The sequence below is a fragment of the Gekko japonicus genome, unplaced genomic scaffold (genome assembly GCF_001447785.1).
Source record: "Gekko japonicus isolate JY-2015 unplaced genomic scaffold, Gekko_japonicus_V1.1 scaffold1614, whole genome shotgun sequence".
Classification (NCBI taxonomy): domain Eukaryota; kingdom Metazoa; phylum Chordata; class Lepidosauria; order Squamata; family Gekkonidae; genus Gekko; species Gekko japonicus.
In genome coordinates, this window is record NW_015160259.1 from 279,649 (window position 1) to 294,535 (window position 14,887).

General features: G+C 46.4%; 1 pseudogene; it reads left to right on the forward strand.

The window, feature by feature from the left end:
* The first annotated feature begins 1,855 nt into the window (after positions 1–1,855).
* Positions 1,856–14,887, forward strand: part of LOC107113357 — a 50,587-nt pseudogene continuing 37,555 nt past the window's right edge.

The window sequence follows — 14,887 nt, forward strand, 5'->3', positions numbered from 1 at the left end:
TGGCTTCCTCCTGCTACTTAGTCACTCATTTCAATGTTTCTTTAATGGATCAAAATCAAACAGGAGGAGGCTGGGGGGGGCACCTGAAAGACTAACAGCCTCGATTCCAACTTGAGCTTTTGTGAATCAGAACTCACTTTTCCGGATGCAGATGTCATGTGTGTCACTAAAAAGTTAATCAATCTTTGCTTTGCAGAAGGTCACAGATCTGGCTCTTGCCTTTCTAGAAGAATCTGGCAGAGGAGGAAGGCAATCCACTGGTCGAGGTGAAGGCTTTTTGGAGAGGGAGGGAGGATGAGGGGAGAGCCAGACTCAGCTGACCCTGAATCAGGAAAGGGCCTTCATGACAGCAAGGCTGGGAGCAGAAGGGAGTTGCGGGAAGGAGCCCTGCAGGAGAGCCTGGGGGACAGCGACCTCCCTCCAGATGTGCAGTGCCAACAATTCAGGCAGTCCGGCTACCAGGAGGCGGAGGGGCCCCGAGAGGTCTGCAGCCGACTCCACCGCCTTTGCCGCCAGTGGCTGAAGCCGGAGAGGCGCAGCAAGAGGGAGATGCTGGACCTGGTGGTCCTGGAGCAGTTCCTGGCCGTCCTGCCCCCGGAGATGGAGAGCTGGGTGAGGGAGTGCGGGCCGGAGACCAGTTCCCAGGCGGTGGCCCTGGCAGAAGGCTTCCTCCTCAGCCAGGCGGAGGAGAAGAATCAGGACCAGCAGGTGAGAAGTTCTCATCTTGGTAGTGTGCAGGGAGGGGGCACAGGAGATGATGAAGGATACCATCGAAGTTGACATAGATGGCCCTTAATTTCTGAACACCCCCCGTTTTCCTCTTCCTTTTGTCATCAGTCTCCCCTTTCTGGGATCCCCACCTCTGTTTCAGGTGCAGGAGAAGATCACGCAGGAGTGTTATCCCCCACCCCCACTTCCAGGTAAGGTCGAAAGGGGTGTTGTTCCCTCTGTCTGGCCTCCTTGAGTCTAAGGGGGGGGGGGAGCTGCTTTTACGCCCTCCTGGGTCTCTGTGGGAAAGATGCTCTGCTCCAGCTTCTCAGTTTAGAAATTCAACAGGACAAGGAGTGTCCAGAGTTGACAAACCTCAGACGGACGGTGCTGGAGGGCGACAGTCGGGTGCTTTCAAAATTATTCTAATTCTAATACTATTTTCATTTCTACTCACCTTTCTGACAACTCAAGGTGGAATATACGAATGATTAAAAGACACTTCAGTCAGTCAGTAAACAGATTCGGAGGTTGGATAACATCAGGCAGTCATTGACTTAGAAGATATTTAACAACAAAGATTCCTAGTAAGACGAAATCATGTATTTGGGCTAGGATTATAGACATATGGTCAGAATCCGAAGGAAGGCATGCAGCTATAATAAAAATGATGTGTCAGTGGCATCTCGCACTGTGTCATCTTGGTAGAGTGTCAAGAGGGCACCTATTGGTACTTCACGCACAGCAAAGCTGCCTTTTCCATGTGATCTGGTCTTTCCTGCATGCAAAGAAATTCTGGGATTTGGTAGCTGCATTTCTGTCCTTGGTTTAGCACTGCCTGTTCCTTGCATTACAGAGTTCTTCTGTGAATTCTGGACAAACAGACCCCAGTTTTGTATATGATAACCGTCTCCAGACTGGATTTGTTCAAAGTGTGGAAGGGAACAATGATCTGAAATAGGGATGCAAGGATAGTTTCAACCAGGAGCCAAGACGGGGAGAATCGTATCTCCCCCTTTGGGAACTGAAATGCAAAGTACCTGGAAAGTACAGAATGCCATACAATTACTGTTTTCTCCTTCCAGGTGGTGCCATAAACCCAAGGGTATATTCTTTGCCATCTCTTCCTGGCAAAGAGAAAGCCGCTTCCATGCAGCCTGGTGGGGTAAGTGAGGAACTGTGGATCGTGCCCCCTGGGTGCTTCCCCCACCCTCCCTAGAAGAAGGATTGGATTTATACCCCGCCCTTCACTTGGAGTCTCAGAGCAGCTTACAAACTCCTTTCCCTTCCTCTCCCCACAACAGACACCCTGTGAGGTAGGTGGGGCTGAGAGAGCCGTTTCCAGAACTGTCCTTGAGAGAACAGCTCTGAGAGAACTTATGACTTACCCAAGGTCATCCAGCAGGTGCAAGTGGAGGAGTGGGGAATCAAACCCGGTTCTCCCAGATTAGAGTCTGCACACTTAACCGCTACACCAGACTGGCTCTCACCCTAGGTCTGAACTTCTGTCTCTTGTCCTTGGTTGCTATCTGTGCTGCTCACTGGGTGGGAAATGAAAACACCTGATGTAAGGTTAAGGCCTGAACATCAGCATCTTATTATTATTAGATTGCCCTTAGAAAGGGAAGGATTCTTACATTATCTGTGAAGACAGAGGGTGTGTTCCCCCGCCCCCTTTCCAGGGTCCGGTGACCTTTGAGGAGGTGTCTGTTCATTTCACTGCGGAGGAGTGGGCTCTGCTGGATTCAGACCAGAGGAGGCTTCACCAGGAAGTCTTGGAGGAGAATCGTCAGAATGTGGCCTCTCTAGGTAAGGCTCCCCTTTCTCTTGATTCACAGAAGCTGAAGGCAGAAATCATTCCTTCCAAGAAGGACCCCAGCCCTCAGCCGGATCGTCCCGGCTGGCCCGATCTTATCGGAAGCTAAGCAGGGTGCTTCGTATTTGGATGGGAAACTGTCAGGCCTGAACCCCCCCTCAGTGGAGTAATCTAACCAAGCTTGATCAGTCTCAGTAACTCCCAGAGGAAGGCTTTATTGAAGGATAGGGGGATATAAGCAAGTCGTCTAGTTCAGTGGGAGTGAAACGCACAAAATAACCGAACTGACTAGCTACACTTTCTTCCTGGAGTCCAAGCTCAGTGCAGTTGGTTCTTAAGGCAAAATATTTTCTTGGCAACAAGGAGGAATAGGAAGGAAAGGGTGAAAAGGGAAGAATGATTCTTCTCTCTAACCACACGCATAGACAAACGCTGTACCAGTCTGTTTCTTTCCCCCAAAGGAGGACTTCTGGTTCCCAGACCTGATTCTGTATCCACAGTTGAAGAAGCAGGAGATCCACTTGCCCAGGACCCAGAAAGAAGAAAGAGATCAGCAGGTATCTGCTTACCTATGTGGAGGGAACCTTTCTCTGGTGCATCCAGATAGGACTCCACTTGGGCTAAATTTTGCCAGCTTGGACTGGGGGGGGGGGCTTTCTCAAAAGGCAACAACCTGAGAATGGCTAAGAAATGTTTCTGAAGTGTAAAACAGAAGTTAAAGGAAGGAACAAAATGCTGGCTTGTTTGTACCTGTGGTGGTGGCGAATGTTTATACAATACTCAGCTTTAATAAACATTGATTTATTTATATGGTGCCTCTCCACATACTTGCTCAAGTTGGTTCAAAAATCAAAACAATCCCAGAAAATCCTAAACTCTGCTAAAATGATCAATTTAGAATGTCAGGGGCATCAGGAGTTGCCTGAAAAAAATCCTGAAATAGTCCACAAGTTAGAAGACCATAAAACAGCTAAAATAATGAACTTCTAAGTTAAAACCCAGTTGAAAAGAAATGTTTTTGCCTGGCTCTAAAAAGATAGGTAGGTGAACTCTACGTGAGCTTCAAATAGGGGACATTCCCCAGACGAGGGGCCACCACTGAAAATGCACAGTCTTTAGTCACCTCCGCCTCAGCTCTGTGATCTGAGTCACAGAACGCAGAGCTTGGGAGGCCAAATTTGCCTGGGGGAGTGGAGAGTACATTGAGCTTTATAAGTTTGGAGCTCAGATTGGGTCTCTGTTGTGAGGGTGTAAACCTCTGTTCCTAACTCACTGTCCAGTGAATGCAGTTTAGTTTTATTCTTGAATATAGGAAACTATTTGGGAGACACCATCTAGCCCTGATTCTGATTTCCCACAGTGGCCACCTAGAGTCCCTGGGAGGTTCACAAGAAGAGGAGGAGATCCAAAGCATCCCTCCTCAGAGAGATACTACCTCTACACAAGGAGATTCTACTGTTCCACCTTGTTTCTGATGGAACTATCCTCCAAAGAAGAATCAAAAGCTGATTAATACAGGGCAGAATTTCTTTCCCCATCATGTAATTTCTGTCCTGTTATTATCAAGAGCAGTTAATGGCCTTCTTTACTTGATTCAGATTTTGCCTAAAGGTCTTACCATTCTCTTCTCTTTACTCTAGAGGGTGATGGTCCCCAGAACAAGTCCAAGGGAGAAACACAACACCTTGTACTTGAGAAAAAACAGCAGAAAAGAATCAATGGAACAAAATGGAAGAGGGGGAATGAATCCCCTCCTCAGGATGCTGAATCCCAGATGTCTGATAGACAACGAAGAATTAATACAGGGGAGAAACCATATAAATGCTTGGAGTGTGGAAAGTATTTTATTCAGCGTTCACAGCTTATGAGACATCAAGTTATGCACGCTGGAGAGAAACCATATGAATGCTTGGAGTGTGGAAAGCGCTGTGCTCGAAGTTCAGACCTTAAATCCCATCAACGTATCCACACAGGGGAGAAACCATATAAATGCTTGGAGTGTGGAAGGAGCTTTACTCAGAGTTCCCATCTTATTAACCATCAGCGAATCCACACAGGGGAGGAACCATATAAATGCTTGGAGTGTGGAAAGAGCTTTGCTTGGAGTCAACAGCTTACTAACCATCAACAAATCCACACAGGGGAAAAACCATATAAATGTTCAAAGTGCGGAAAGAGCTTTCCTCGAATTTCACAGCTTATTAACCATCGACAAATCCACACAGGGGGGAAACCATATAAATGCTTGGAGTGTGGAAACAGCTTTGCTTGGAGTTCACATCTTACTTCCCATCGGCAGATCCACACAGGGGAGAAACCATATCAATGCTTGGAGTGTGGAAAGAGCTTTGCTCGGAGTTCACGGCTTATTAACCATCAACAAATCCATACAGGGGAGAAACCATATAAATGCTTGGAGTGTGGAAAGTACTTTAGTCAGAATTCACAGCTTACGAAGCATCAACGTATCCACACTGGGGAGAAACCATAAGAATGTTTGGAGTGTGGAAAGAGCTTTGCTTGAAGTTCACATCTTTCTTACCATTGAGAAATCCAGACAGGAGAAACCATAAAAATACTTGAAGTGCGGAAAAAAGCTTTGCTCAGAGTTCATAGCTTACTAACCATCAACTAATCCACACAAGGGATAAACCATAATAATGCTAAGTTTTCGTAAAGAACTTTGCTCAGAGTACATGTCTTACTGTTCACCCACATATCCACACAGGGGAGAAATGATATGAATGCTTGAAGTGTGGAAAGAGCTTTCCTTGGAGTAACTGCCTAACTACTCATCAACAAATCCCCATGGGGGGGGGGACCAAATAAACTCTTGGAATGTTATAAGAACTTGTTTGCTTGTTTCCCCCAAGAGGCATATCTTAAGGTACACCTAAGAATTCACCCAGGTGAGAAACCATATAAACACTAAGCTGTATTTTTCATGAAAGAATTCACAGGAGAAAAACCATACAAATGTTTCTAATATTGGTAGATCTTTAGCCTCAAGCCCAACCTTACTTGGCATCACCATCTGGAGTTTTCATTAGTTCAGGCCTGTATTGGAAAGGTGTTGAACTGGTATTGGTTAAGGTATATTCAAATTCAAATACAGCTTACTATAAAATGTGAAACAAAGTTTGAGTCCAGTGGCATCTCTGGGTTTATTGGGTTTATTTAGAGAATTTATATGCTGCTACTTTATTCCCATCTGTAAAGGATCAGATAGTGGGGCTTCCGTGCACATGTATGGAGTGAAGTTGCTTCCTCCTTCTCCCCCCGCCCTACATACCCTTCATTCTGCCACCCCCCAGAACTGGTGTTGTGCAATGCCAGGTCTATCAATAACAAGACTGCTATGCTGCAAAATTCAGCAAGTATTGAGGGCGGTGGGTCCAGTTCCTTGGAGAGTTTATATTATATGTGTCCATTTTGGGATGGACCTGTCTAAGCAAGGAAGAAACCTTACTTCACACACAGAAATGCTCCCAAGGTTGCAGAGAAAGATTTGCTGATGTAGTGTATTGGGGAGCTGTGTTTTCAGAGAGGGAAGAGGACTCCTGGGATTACTTGTGTGGGGGAAGGGGGTGGACTGTTACCCAAATTGGAAGTCTCCAAATTAATTGGGGGAATTAGTGTAATTGGAGACAAGCAAGAGGGGGTAAGGAGCTGCGGTGGCTCAAGTGGTTAAGATGCTGAACTGCAGGCTGTGGAAGGTCAGTAGTTCAGCAGTTCGAGACCCAGGGTGCCGCATGACGGAGTGAGCTCCCGTCTCTAGTTCCAGCTCCTGCCAACCTAGCAGTTCGAAAGCAAGAAATTGCAAGTAGATAAATAGGTACCACTTCGGTGGGAAGGTAACAGCATTCCATGCGCCTTGGTGTTTAGTCATGCCGGCCACATGACCACGGAAATGTCTTCGGACAGCGCTGGCTCTTCGGCGTTGAAACGGAGATGAGCACCGCAACCCTAGAGTTGGATTCGACTGGCTTTCGAGCAAGAGAACTTTTACCTTTAAGAGGGGGTAACTACGGGATCTCCGCCAATGTTTATGGATATTATTGCTTAGAGAACTCTCAAAATAAAGCAGGCTGAGGTTCAATTGGATATGTGTTTTTATTATTAAAAAAATAAGAAAAAGAGCAAAATATACAGACCACACAGGGATCACAGAATCTAAGAGGAAAATAAAATGGAGTAGCGGGAAAAGTGATTTGGGGAAGGTCAAGGTCCGTAGAAGACAGCGAGAGAAATGGCCTGCGTTTCCCGGAGAGAGGGAGGAAGCCCACGTTTGAGTGGGGGTGTGATGCTTGGTGCCAAGAGAACACATACACACTGCACTGGGGCAGCGTGCCCAGTTATAGGAAAAATTAGCCCTGGGGCCGTATGATGCGTGTGCCCCTGAAACAATAACATGATTGGCTTTTCCAGGGTAAACAAAGACCTGGGAGAACTCGTGACAATTTGCATGAGTTGGATAATATTCCTTGATGAGATTGCTACATGTAAACTAAAAACGTTCATGTTTCTAATAACCCTGGAATGTAGGTTGGGAAAAGCTATCAGGTTGTATGAATAGCCTGTTAATTAAGGTGAATGGGCGATGGGAAGCAGGACCAGGTGTGGACAGGGTGAAGTCTAGGTGAGGGGAGGCGCTCTCAGGAAACACGTTGTTGAGCTTAAGTATCTCTTTTCGGGTGGGGAGGAGAGCTATTAGCAAGTCAGTTGTACTAGTTCACCTTCCAAAACATTTGCCCAGGCTTGTCTCTGGCCAGCGTCCATTTTGTTTGCACCAGTTCCATCTTGTTTCTACTTCTAGGCCAGGTTGAATAGTACACACATGATTTGGGGGTGAAATTTAAAGAGGCGCATCTGGTGTCAGACTGTCCTTCAACATGAGGGATCTCTCTGCTAGCAGGACAGGAAAAGTTTTATCTACGGTCAAGGTGGATTACTCATAGTGAGTCAGTACGGTCAACAAAATGGGACATTCACATTGCTGCCTGCCTACCAATGAAAGGATGCCGCAAATGACAGGTAGGTGGGGGAGCAGTGTGATGCTGTCCTGAAGGATAAGCTTTCTCCATCTGGCATTAGAAAATGTTACTGGTTTTGGGGTCCAAATTACTCTCAACTTAAGGCTTTTGTTTCTAAAATTCTGCCTGTGTTTGCGACAGCATACATCTGTGAACAGCTCTTTTCTGTAATAAAACTCAATAAATCAAAAGTGCGTTCTCAGCTTACAGATACATACCTAAACAGCATACTCAAGATTGCTACAGCACAGACATTGGGTCTAGATTTTGTTGCAATAATTCAGAGCAAGAGGTGTCAGTTATCAAAGACGGTTACGGTAAATAAAGGAAACACTGTAAGGGTGTTAATGTTTTAAGCATGTTTGCATTTTGAGTAAAAAAATAATATCAGTTATTGGGCTTGCCTGTGTCGTTTCTAAGGTGTATATGTCTGGTACCTGGTTTTTACCTTTTATGGCACAATTGGCCTGCCCAACAAAATGACGATTATGTCAGATTTGGTCCTTGACATCTGTTGGTTACATTTCAGCCATTATAGTTAGTTAGTTAATCAGGATGTTGAGCTATCTAATGTAGTCAAGGGGGAAAGTTTGTGGGAGTTGTTTACTCAGGTGAAGTGACCTGTAACCTTCTGTATTGGTCAGCTAGCATCTTGTTTGTAGAAATGCTTTGCTTTTATATGCATGCATTCACAACCTTTTCTGGTCTTTTGTGTGAAGCCATGGAAACTGTAAGAGATCCACAGAGAAGAAAAGAGCCATCATAGAAATGTAGCTGATAGGATGTGCTAGAATAGCTGCAAGTATGTAATCTCTAATTTCTTTTATCCAAAGTACCATTCCCTTGTTTTTTCTCTAGTAAAGATATTTCATTTTAAAACTTAAGCTCGTGTGTCCGGAATGCATCCATCGATTTTAAAACAAAATCCCAACATCTCTGCCCCAGAGGGCAGAAGGGAAGGGCTTGCTTCCAGGCAGGGTCAAGGACAGTGGCTGAGGGGCTGGAGGAAGGCCCACAGAAAGCTCCCCCCCACACACACACCAAAATGCTCCTTTGCCAATGGGGATGCCAAAGAGGGACTCCTGGCAGAGGCCTCCATCCCCTTTCCAGGGGGCAACAAGGGGGTGTGGATCCTGCTTGGGGGGAGATCCAGCAAGAAGCAGTCCCTTTCTAGGCTGGGGGGGGGGGATCGCCTTTCCTCCGCCAGCAATTATTTCCTTCCTTGTCCAGCTCGCTTCCTTCCTAAGAAACCGCTCACTTGCCATGGTTGTCAACCCTGGGGGGGGGGACGACGACAAAATGTCTCACCCCTTTAGCAGAGGCTATGTGGAAATGCGCAGCGACTCTTTTTATTGCATAGAAGCCAATAACAGGCATTTTCTCCACTCCATGTTGTTGGCAACCCTGCCCACTCCTCCTCCTCCTCCTTCTCTGTATATCCTTTCACACAATCTCCCCCTGGAATAAAAGCCCAGCTCCAACCAAACTGAGGCCACTTCCACACTGTCATTTTTGTCTCACATTTTGTCCCTATCGCTTCAGGGGGGCCCCCCCCCCGTGTGTTTTGTTCTCTCTAGTAGTCCCAGAGGGGGGAGGAGGAGGAGACACCTTGTGAGGTAGGTGGGGATGAGAGAGCTCTGACAGAAATTGCCCTTGAGAGAACAGCTCTGACAGAACTGTGGCTTGCCCAAGGTCATCCAGCAGCTGCAAGTGGAGGAGTGGGGGAATCAAACCCGGTTCTCCCAGATTAGAGTCCTGACACTTAACCACTAGACCAAACTGTTTCCACAAAACACATGTTGGAATGGGGGAGGGGGGCGAACCCAAAGCAACAGGGACAAAACGAGTGACAAAAATGACAGTGCGGAAGTGGCCGCTATAAATGCACATCCCATTTTTTAAAGGATTTGCATGCCTGTGGAAACAGTGCAAAAGCAGCGCCTTGCACACACCAGATGGCCATTCCCCTTGGCTGTCTCCGGCCAGACCGGCTCACACATTTTTGTCCTAGCTCGAGAAGGAGGGCTCCAGTGCAAACTAATGTATGCAGTAGCCAAATTGCTCGCTCACAACCTTAATGCCGGTGGCTCACAAAGTAGAATATTTGCTCACGACTCTACAGCTTAGAGGGAACATTAGTGGGGATCGGTGTTCCCTCTAAGCTGAGTTAGTGTGAGCTAGTTCACCATTTTTTAGCCTCCAGCTCACACATTTTTGTCTTAGCTCAGGAAAGATGGCTCCAGAGCAAACTAATTTTATGCAGCAGCCAAACTACCTGCTCACAACTTTAATGCCAGTAGCTCACAAAGTAGAATTTCTGCTCACAGGACTCCACAGTTGAGCCAGAGAGCTGTCTTACTCAATGCCACCTGATGGGGCTCTCTGCAAGTCAGACTCTTGGGTGAGAACGTGATTGGGAACAGCCGCTGGGCTGGGGCAAGGCTGAGACGAGAACTCCAGGGATCAAATGGGGGGGAGGGGGTACCCGATGCACTCCCCTTTTAGCACCACCCCCTCCTCCCTTGTGTAGAGGTTCCAGGTGCCCCATCGGAGGGCCAAGGAGGGAGTCTCGGGGCAATGCAAGAGTTAAAGACTTAAGCACCCACCCGGCATGCCATCTTCAGCCCCCCCCCCCGCCAAAGAAAGACTTATGCTTCCCCTCAAACGTGATTCCATATCAGAAGAAGAAAATTGGATTTATACCCCGCCCTTCACTACCCGAAGGAGTCTCAGAGCACCTTATAATCCCTTCCCCTCCCCACAACAGACACCCTGTGAGGTAGGTGGGGCTGAGAGAGCTCTTTCGAGAACTGCTTTTGAGAGAACAGCTCTGACAGAACTGTGGCTTGCCCAGGGTCACCCAGCAGTTGCACGCGGAGGAGTGGGGAAATCAAACCCAGTTCTCTCAGATTAGAGTCCGCCGCTCCTAACCACTCTACCAAACTGGCTCTCAGCCCCCCCAGAACATAGGCTTATAGCTTAGGACAAGACTGTCTGAAATACATTGGACATTTGAAACAAAATGTATACAGAGGATTCTCAGGGCAGGGGGGCTACCACCAGCCAGGTTCTGACCGACCAGAACACTGCATCCTCCATGAACTCCTTCGGGAACCGAAGATGGGATTTTCCTAACATATACAGAGGGATGACTTTGCATCCAGTGACTCCCAATTCTTAACTTTCGTGAGTCCCGGCTCACTTCTTCAGATGAGCTGAAGCTGGGATGGGGGAAAAGCCTCGATTCCTGTCTTCTCCTTTGGAGCACTTTGCAGGGCAGTCGAAGGGACGCTTGGTGGATAAACAGATGCAGCCTCTGGAAGGGCGAGGCCAAGAGGAGGTCCCTTTCCCCCCTGTGTAGAGAGTCAGGCTCTCCTGCCAACCTAGCAGTTCGAAAGCAAGAAATTGCAAGTAGATAAATAGGTACCGCTTCCGTGCGCCTCGGTGTTTAGTCATGCCGGCCACATGACCACGGAAACGTCTTCGGACAGCGCTGGCTCTTCGGCTTTGAAACGGAGATGAGCACCGCAACCCTAGAGTCGGACTTTTTCGAGCAAGGGAACCTTTACTTTTACCTTTTAGAGAGTCAGGCTAAGGGTTAAACGGATAGACGGTTAAATGGACAGCGCCTCCCTTCCTAGAGAGCCATCCGAGGAGAAGGGCCAGGTGACTTGACGGCGTCACTTCCTGATCCATTGTCTTAAGCGGATGCGTGGGGATTTGCTAACGCCCTCGAGGAAGGGGAGCAGGGGCAGTACCGGCGGGGAATTTTTTTAAATAAAATAGGTAAGACTTTTGCAAAGTATCTCCCTGGTTTAGACAGTGGGGTGGTGCAGAGGAGTGGCTGGGGGTGTCCCTAAGGTTCCTGCACCATGTACCGCCCAGACTCTATAGTTTATATAATTTCTTCCTTAACAGTATTCATCAACGTTCTCAGTTCTTCAAAGAGTTTCCCCACTTGCTCTCGTGCTCGGGAGTTCGTCTTCACTGGCAGTAGAGCAAAGTTCTTCCTGTAATGTGGTGCATGCGCATTCTGCTCCGCCCCCCGCCCCCCATCCTGCTGCTGTCTCCAAACTCCCGCAAAAAAGGCCCATCTTTTGGCATTTTGTTGTGATTCTTGACCTCCGCCTGGCATTGCTTGTGGTGCAGGTGTGGCCTGGAAGAGCCAACTCGGATTTCTGGAGGGTCCCCCCTCTGCACTCTGCTATGGCTCTCTGAAGATGCAGTTCTTTCTTCTTCTTTTTTTAACTCCTGCCAGCAAGTCTTCTCTGGCTGATTTCTGTGGCTGGGCATACTTTTCGTTTCCTAAAGTACCAACTTTCTTTGCTAATATCATTTATACCCCCCTTTTCTCTCTGGTGAGGACCCAGTGGGGGTTGCCATGTTCTTCCTTCCTTTAGTTTATCCTCACAACAACCCTGTAAGGTATGTTAGCCTGAGGGTGTGTGATTGGCCCAAATTCACCCAGCCAGCTTCCGTGGCAGCGGCAGGGTGGGGATTCGGACCTGGGTCTCCCAGAACTAATCGGACATTCCAACCACTACACTGCTTGCTTCCTCCTGCTACTTATTCACTCATTTCATAGAATCATAGAGTTGGAAGGGGCCATACAGACCATCTAGTCCAACCCCCTGCCCAATGCAGGACCAGCCTAAATCATCTCTGACAAATATTCATCCAGCCTCTTCTTGAAAGCTGTCAGTGAAGGGGAGCTCACCACCTCCCTAGGTAGCTGATTCCACCATTGAACCACTCTGACCGTGAAAAAGTGTTTCCTAATGTCCAGCCGATACCTTTCTGCATGTAATTTACACCCGTTGCTTTGGGTCCTATCCTCTGCTGCCAACTGGAATAGCTCCTTGCCCTCCTCCAAATGACAGCCTTTCAGATATTTAAAGAGAGCAATCATGTCCCCCCCCTCAATCTCCTCTTCTCCAAACTAAACATTTCCAAGGCCCTTAGCCTTTCCTCATAGGGCTCAGACTCCAGACCCCTGATCATCCTCGTCGTTCTCTTCCTCACCCTCTGGATTTTGTCCACATCCTTTTTGAAGTGAGGCCTCCAGAACTGCACACAGTACTCAAGTTGCGACCTGACCAAGGCAGTATACAGAGGGGCTATGACCTCCTGCGATTTCAGTGCTATGGCCCTTTTAATACAACCCATTTCATTTGTTGTCTTATCACAGCAAAATAAAACAGAAGTCTAGAAGACTAACACCCTTGATTCAAGTATGAGCTTTCATGATTCAGAGCTTACTTCTTTCGTTGCTGGAGTCATATATATGCATGTGTGCACAAATATACTCTCTCACACATAAAATCTCAATCCAAAAATCACTCTTGGTTTTGCAGGAGGTCACAGATCCGGCAGTTTCCTTCGTAGAAGAATCTGGCAGAGGAGGAAGTCCGTCCACTGGTCCAGGTGAAGGCTGTTTGGAGAGGAAGGGAGGATGCGGGGAGAGCTGGACTCAGCTGTCCCTGAATCAGGAAATGGTCTTGATGCTGGTGAGGCTGTTAGCAGAAGGGAGCTGTGGGAAGGAACCGTGCAGAAGAGCCTGGGAGACAGCGTCCTCTCGCCAGATGTGCAGTGCCAACAATTCAGGCAGTTCTGCTACCAGGAGGCCGAGGGCCCCCAAGATGCATGCAGCCAACTCCACCATCTTTGCCACCAGTGGTTGAAGCCCGACAGGCACAGCAAGAAGGAGATGCTGGACCTGGTGATCCTGGAGCAGTTCCTGGCCATCCTGCCCCCGGAGATAGAGAGCTGGGTGAGGGAATGCGGCCCGGAGACCAGTTCCCAGGCGGTGGCCCTGGCAGAAGGCTTCCTCCTCAGCCAGGCAGAGGACAGGAACCAGGACCTGCAGGTGAGAGGGATTCACCTTGGTAGTTGGGGGGGGGGGCACAGGTTATGATCCAAGATACCATCGAAATTCACATACCATTGAAATTTCACTTTTTGAAAGGCACCCTAGCCTGTTTCCTGTTCTTTTTCTCATCAGTCTCTCCTTTTGGGGGATCCCCACCTCTCTTTCAGGCACAGGAGAAGATCACACAGGAGCGTGACCACAGAGCAGCTTTTCCAGGTAAGATCGAAAGAGGTGTTGTTCCCTCTGTCTGGCCTCCTGGAGTGTAAGGGGGGAAGCTGCTTTTATGCCCTCCTGGCTCTCTGTGGGAAAGATGCTCCAGCTCCGCTCCAGCTTGTCAGTTTAGAAATTCAACAGGGCGAGGAGTGTCGAGTTGACAAACCTCAAAAGGATGTTTATGGAAGGCGGCAGTTGGATGTTTTAAAATTATTGGTTCGAATATATAAAACAGGATAATGATATATAAAGGATACAAAAAGAAAGGAGGGTTATATAATAATATAAAAAGCATACAACAAGATACTTTGTGGGGTATATTAAACAGAATATTTCTCCCCAGTTCCCCTTCATTATAATTTTTAAGACATTTCAAATGTTTAAAATTTCAGATTTTATAATCTACTTTACAACTGTATTATTAATTTCATCATCATTACATATTCCGTGTTAAAAATTTCACAATTTCTACTTACTTATTATTGCTTTTAGTATATCAAAGTTTAAAGGAAAAATCTATATATCACTTTAAAGAGTATATCTCACAATAAATAATTGTATTATTATATATTCCATATCTCTCAGTAAAGGGTGTTTTTGTTCAAAGACCACTTCTTTATACTTTCATATTCAGAGCTTAGTCTCTTTCTATTTCTATATTATAATTCATTTATATGCATTGCTATTCATGTATATGCAGTTTTAAATTGTTTATTATTCCGAATTTTGAATTTTTTTCATTCTTTTTCTTTTGCTTGTATAATAGACACTCCACCTCTCCTCAAATTTCAAAATTGATCTGTTTTTCAGATAAGCTATTAGTTTCACCATTACTTTATAATTGGCTGATTTATTTTCCCATTCTTCTAAGCTTGGACAAATGTCTGATTTCCATTTTACTGCGTAGATGATTCCAGTTGCTGTTACCATATATTCATATATGTCTTACAGTACTTTTGGTAATTTATTAGGCAGTATAACTAATAACATATTCTTAGCTTCCATGGGGAAACTGAATTGTAATATATTCTGCATTTGTCCATGTATTTCCTTCCAATATCTTTTTATTTTTTTTATAAGTCCACCACATATAGCAAAAAGTTCCATTTGTAACTTGACATTTCCAGCATTTTTCTTTGTAGTTTTTATCTACTTTCTCAATATCCTTCAGAGTAGTATACCATCTGAAAAACATTTTATACCAATTTTCTCTTAATGCTTGGCTGACCATAAACTTAATTTCTTTTC